This window comes from Theobroma cacao, chromosome 4 (assembly GCF_000208745.1).
Source record: "Theobroma cacao cultivar B97-61/B2 chromosome 4, Criollo_cocoa_genome_V2, whole genome shotgun sequence".
NCBI lineage: Eukaryota > Viridiplantae > Streptophyta > Magnoliopsida > Malvales > Malvaceae > Theobroma > Theobroma cacao.
In genome coordinates, this window is record NC_030853.1 from 19700535 (window position 1) to 19707603 (window position 7069).

At 30.8% G+C, this 7069-nt stretch overlaps 1 long non-coding RNA gene across 1 annotated transcript; it reads left to right on the forward strand.

Annotated features, from left to right (window-relative positions):
• Positions 947–2630, forward strand: LOC108661696. Its single transcript, XR_001927466.1, has 3 exons — positions 947–985; positions 1638–1719; positions 2589–2630. It is a non-coding gene; the product is annotated as an uncharacterized LOC108661696 (long non-coding RNA).

Sequence of the window (7069 nt, forward strand, 5' to 3'; positions counted from 1 at the left end):
GCATGGGAGATTTTTAATAAATTTTATCTGCAATTTGTGAAATGCCCCATACTTTGATATGGTGACAAATAAAGCTTATCGGATGTGAATTGAGGCATAATAAGGTATTTTGGGAACTAAGGAGACAAGATAAAATTTTTAGAATAAAATAATAGTAAAATATTAATATTTAACCGGATGTCGAAATCAATCATGAAGAAGGATCATATGGTTGATCCAAGTGGGGGTGAAGATGTCAAGCCTGACTCTATAAAATACTTGTCATGACATATATGTGATGGATAGCATGTTTGCATGCTAGGAAAGCTCTGAAATTCGTTAAAAGCCAGTAGTGTACGTAATAGTATAACTAAGTTGAACTAAGCCTCGAACTAGATCAAATAGAGAATTTAAGATGAAATTGAGAAATTTAAAGCCTCAGAATGACTTAGAATGGTGATTTGGAGTTCGAGGATCAATTTGGAGTCAAACCGAAAATTTCACTATCTAGGGGTAAAATGGTAATTTTGCCACTCGAGGACAAAATGGAAATTTTTTTGAAAGATTTTGATCGCATTTGACTTATTGGAGTATGATTTGGGGTTGAGAAGTGAAAAATTTTAATTTCGACATTTTTTCGGAGCATAGGGGTAAAATGGTAATTTTGCCACCCTAGTGGCAAAATTATAATTTTACACCACCGACACTTGTCCAGCACATAGATTTTATCTAATATTATCATGGATAATTGAAGGAATTTAAGTGGTGGAGAGAGAAAACTTAATAGTTAAGAAATTACAAATGGACCAATAATATGGTGACATGTGTCAAGTTTATAACCATTTATTATTTAACTTTAAATTTAGCACAAAATCAGCCCATTTTCTTCATATGGCTGGCCAAAGGAAAACAAAAGGAAGAACAAAGGAAGAAAAGAAGAACAAGAACCCTAGGTGGAAAAATTCAAGGGAAAATTGGTGGATTTCAAGTAATCAAGTAATCAAAGGTAAAATTTCTTGATATTGACTTGTGATATACCTTTCTTATGCATTTCTCCTTATTTTTCATGGTTAAATTTCATGTTTTCATGGTGAATTCATGGCTGGCCGAATGGGTATGGAGAGAGAATGATGTTGGATTGATTTGATTTCAAGTTATGTTAGTGTTTTTAGTTAGTTAGTGATGTGTAGCAAGAAAAGCCAACAAGAAAAATTCATTTTCTCCCATTACCCATAAGAGGCCGAATTTTCTAAGGAGAATATTGACGCTGAAATTGATGATATTTCATAATATTTTGGTGATATTTGATGTTTGGTGAGGTTAGAAATTAAATGGAAAATTTTAGTGTGAAAATCTGAATTTTTGCTCAACATATAGACATGTGTGATTATGGACTCGGGACTGATAAATTGAATCTCATTCACAGTCACTGAGGTAATATAGGTATAATTAGAGTGTAGAAAGTGAGAGAAATTTATTTGGAGTTAAATTGAAGATTTTAACCGATTAGATCGACTATAGTGTGACTTAGGTCGAATATCACATTTAAGCGATTAATCAAACATTTTGCATTCCATATCATGCATTAATAGACTAAATTAGTTTAATTTTGATTTAATACCAATGTAGTAAGTTTCTCGATTTTGTACTGTGTCAAGGTGGTGAGTCCTCCGATAAGGGCAAGGAAATTATACCTGAGGATCAATAGTCGGAGTATATAGAAATTCGACTCCTGAAATAGTGAGTAACCTTACTATCGTCTTAATTATCTAAAGTGATTTTTATCCGATTTTGTGATTTATGAAAAATGGGTTTAAACGGCAAATCTTTATGTTTTATAAATAAAATGTGTTTAAACAAAATGATTTTATAAATTGTCTTGAAATTGAATGATGGCTTTGAAAATAGAGTAATTGGAGACCACTTGAGATGTTGTAAATTTATGATTTTAAATTGATGGCTTATGATAATGTGTTGGCATGACTGGCTGGGTTGTGTTTTTTGTGAACTGTATAAATTGTTCTGTTTTACATTTACAGGCTAAATAGTATTATATTAGTCATGTCATGCTGTCAAAATTTTGTTGTATGGTGATTTAACCTGCTGCAGGGGGCGGGTTTTCTGTGGACCAGCCTATTAGAGGGACACGAAATCTTGATATATTTTACCTAGGTTGGAGAGGCGAGTAGGGTAACTCCCGAGGTATAACTTTAGAGTTCACTTCACGCTAAACCACCACGTGAGGGGGAACTCAGCCAACGCCAAGGAACGACTATGTTTTCAAAATAAAAACGTGATTTATGTGTATAAACTTTTAATAGCCTTGGTGAACTCAGTTTGGGATAACCCTCAGCCAAGGTATCCTTGATAACTGAGTATGATAGTGATTTTTGCATGGGCCAAAGTTTCTAAGAAAGTTATAAGCCATGTTAATTACTCGATTTATATGAATTGATTTTATTTTATCGAAACAAACTGAAAGGTGATGAAATACAGTATGTTAAACTATTTTATCTGTCTCCATTTACTCGACTTTAGATATTTTAGATGGTATTTGTTTACTCACTAGGATTATATAATCTCACCACCTTCATTTTCATCCATTTCAGGTTCAGAATAGACTGTAGATAGCTGATTGCATCGAGGACTACCATTGGAATTGCATTTTTCAAACTGTAGGTTCACAGTCCTTTTTATTTTTGAATATTCGGGGGTCTCACTTGTTATTGTAAATTAAATTTCATACTCCAGTTATCTGTATACTGTATATAGGAATTTATTTTGCTTTTACGCTGTGAAAAAAATTATTTACGCAGTATTCTAAAAATATTGTTTTATAAGAAAATAAAATATTTTACTTAATATTTCTTTTATTTTTCTATTATATCCAAATAAGCATAATTTTGTTTTAAATGAAGATTTTAGACTTTTAAACTCATTTTGATTATGAACTATATGTTTTGTACTTGTATATTACATTTTAGTCAGTTTCAAAATTTTTGAGAAAAATGACCAAAAAACCCCTATGAGACGAAAATTATTATTTTATTTGTTTTAAGTTGGAAACAGTTTAAAATATTTTAGAACATGGCAATTGGCAACAGTTACTCACAGGGAAAATGATAAGCTGATATTAAAGCCTTGCGAGGTTCCGGTTGACATTCTAGGTAACGAGTGTCGATCGGGGCATCGTGACGATTGTCACGGGCTCGAAGGGAGTTTCGGGTTGTGACAATTTGCTAAAAGTTTAATTCCTATACACCTATTAAGTGAATTTCCTAATATTACTAAAATAAAGAAATTCTCAACTATAGTAACACTGAGGTATAAGGTGTCATCAAATGTTGAAATTGACACTTTTTTTTTGGAAAGAAGGACTTTATTCCATAAGTTATGATGGGATAGGAAGAGTTAAGATGTACATTATTAAAATGGTCCATTAAATTTGATACTCTTACAAGGTTCAAGACAAAGGAAAGAATTTGGTCAATTTTTCAGTGTATGGGGTCCTAAAGTTGTCTTCAAGAAAGAAACATAAATATTTCCATTGCAAGAAAATAGACATAAGAAACAAAATTGTCTTATATATAAGACTTGGCTAGAAAAGCATAAACTTCCATAAAGTGAGAGAAAGCCAAATAAAGATAAGTCTAGAGTCATGATTGGCAACAAAATAGAGGTGGAAGTCGAGTTTGTAAGAATAGTTTGTTGAAATTTAGTTTCAATTTCTTTATTAGACATTACTACTTGAATTTTGAAACAAAAGATTTTATTATTAAGATAATTAATGATTCAAAAGGTATTAACTTGTGTTCTTTGATTAGTGGATTATAGAGACTATATTTAGCTCAAACTAATATTTTTGTCTCCTCATATTATGTTGAAAGAGTTGCCAAAAGACCCTACACGAAGAAAACATTTTCCATGTTGTGGCATAAAAGTCTTAGCTACATCTTTAAGGAAAGCGTAAAAAGGCTGATAAAGAATAACATCCTGCCTACTTTTATTTCTGATAACCTGGAGACATATGTTGACTATTGTAGGGATAAGATGACCAAGATAAACGAAAGAGATCAAATAGAAAATTTTGATTTATTAAAACTCACCTACATTGACATAAATGGACCATGTACCCCCACTATCTGTTGTCGCAGATATTTATGACATTTATTAATGATTTTTCTTATTATGATTATAATGTTATTAATTAAAAAAAAGTTTGAAAGTCTAATAAATTTAAGGTCTTTAAGACTAAAGTTGAGAAACAATTGAGAAAAATCATTAAAACTATTAAGTTAGATTAGGGTGGTGAGCATTATGGTAGACATGACACAAATACATAACAAAAGGCCAGTTTGCCAAATATTTAGAAATTTGTGGAATAGAGTTCCAATACACTATGTCTAGTGGTCTTGAACAACATGGTGTGGCTGAAATGCAGAATCATACCCTTAAGGATATGATGAAGAATATGATTAGTGGGGCTATTTATTAGAATTTTGTAGGGAGAAGCAATCAAAATAAATTTGCATATCTTGAATAGAATCCCTACCAAATCTATATCTAAAATCCCTTTTAAGTTTTGGACTTAATGGAAACCTAGTATTAATCACTTATGTGTTTAGGGATGTCTTTCAAAAGTGTGACTATCGTTTCACCTAGTGCTATTTTATTGGGAAATCAGATCATTCTTAGGATTGTAAATTGTATTGCTAAAAAGAGGTGGTAAAATTTTTATGGGAAAAACAACTAAGTTTTTAGAGTTACATATGGCTAATAGTAGTTGCTCTCATAATAAAGATAGAGGAAAGCATGTGGAGACTTAAGTATTCCTATATCTACATAGAAGGATAATATGACAATACACTAGTTGAGGAATAAGAATAAGTTCAACTAGTTCTTGATGAGGTCCCTCAACATTAGAATGTTGTATAATAATTGCCATAAAGAAGATCCACAAAGACAAGGAAGTCTACTCTTTCCTTAGACATATATGAGTTCTATCTTTAATAGGGTAATTATGATATTAGCCATATAATTTATCTAGTAACTTTTTCATAAGTTGTTTTCAGTCCTAAATTAGATCAATGGTGAGATGCAATGAGAAATAAGACACAAATCTATGTTATACACTAGTTTATGAGAGCTTTTTAAGCTAAATAATGGTTGCCAACTCATTAGTTGTAAATAAGCATATAAGACCAAGAAAGGTTCTAAAAGAAAGATTGAAAGGCTTAAAGTCATGTTGGTTGCCAAAGATTTTAATTAAAATTAAACCTTTTTGTTGTATCTTATTAGGATATTGTTTAGAGTATTTATGGCATTAGTAGCTCATTATTATTTACAACTACACCAAATAAATATATGATTGCCTTTCTAAATGAGAATCTTATTGAAAAGGTCTATATGTTGCAACCTAAAGAATTTAAAGAGAATAATAAAGATCATCTTGTGTGTAGACCTAAAAGTCTATGTACAGGTTTAAACAAGTTGCTCACTAGTGATACCTTAAAGTTGATGAAGTAATAACCTCTTTTGATTTTGTTGAGAATGAGGTAGACTAATGTATAGATATCAAGATTAATGGAAGCCAGTTTATCTTTCTTATTTTGTATGTTATTGATATCTTGCTTGCTAGTTGTTTCTAAGGAATTTGACATGAAATATCTTGGGAAAGCATCCTATGTCCTCAAGATTGAAATTCATAAAGATATATCTCATCACTTGTTGAGACTTTCTCAACATGCATATGTTAATCTAGTTTTGAATATATTTTATATGCTTGATTGCAAGAGTGGAGATATGCCAAATGTTAAAGATGATAAATTGAACTTGGCATAATATCTTAACATGATGTTGAGAAGGAATATATGAAAGCAATGTCATATGTTAGTGTAATAAGGAACTTGATGTATGCTCAAGTATGCATGAGGCTTGACATTGCTTATGCAGTGGATTTTTTGGGAAGATATTTATCTAATCCAAATATAGATCATTAGGAATCTACAAAAATTTGATGAGATGCTTAAATAGGACTAAAAATTATATACTAGTTTGTCAAAAGGTTGAAGATCTTAAGCTAGAAGGTCATATAGATTCTAACTTAACCAACTATTCAGATAATAGGAATTCCACATCAAGATATTTTTTTTATGTTGGTAGGTGGTGTACAATCTTAGAAAAGTATAAAGAAAACACTTATGACCTTGTTTATTATGCTAGTAGAATCTATAACATGCTATGGAGTAGCTACACAAGCTTTCGAATTAAGAAATCTCATTAAAGAATTCTTGGTGGTTAACTTTATTACTATACCCATACAGTTATATTGTGATAACACTGCAGTGGTTTTGTTTACTAATAATAGTAAAAGTATCACAAGTGCTAAGTATATAGAGATAAAATATTTGACAGTTGAAAAATTTATAGAAAATGGTGACATTTCAGTAAAGTATATTTATACTGATGATATAATAGTTGATCCTTTGACCAAGGGATTGTGCCCTGTCAATATCAAAAAACATATTTTGACTTGAGCATTGAGGAGTTTTTTTATGTACTTGGTTAGTGGGAGGATTTGATATTTATTTATGTTTTATGCACAATTATTTGGAACACATCTTTAATGATGAATATGGATTTATTATAAATAATGATTATTTAATGATATTCAATAATAATACGTACATACGTATTTGCATATATGAAGCCTTAAGACATGTGTTAGTCTTAAACATAGGCTAGGGCATACATTTACAACCTTAGGAGTATGTCTTTGACACATAAAGTATATCTCGAGATATGTAAGGCAGATATACAAGTTTACTGAATAAACCATAAAATATTTCTCTTGCAAGCATGGGCTGCATAAAGTAGAGAATAAAGTGACAGATCAAGGAATACAACACATGAAATATATTATCAAGTAAGTGTTTTTAATCACTGCTACACTACCACATGAAGTTTATGTCGATAAGATTGAGTGGTATATGTGATTATGGTTGGTGTTATAGCTTTCTAGACGTAGTTAGTGCTATTTTTCTATATCACAAAATTTTATGGGACAGAACGGTACTTTGAGTAGTCTCAA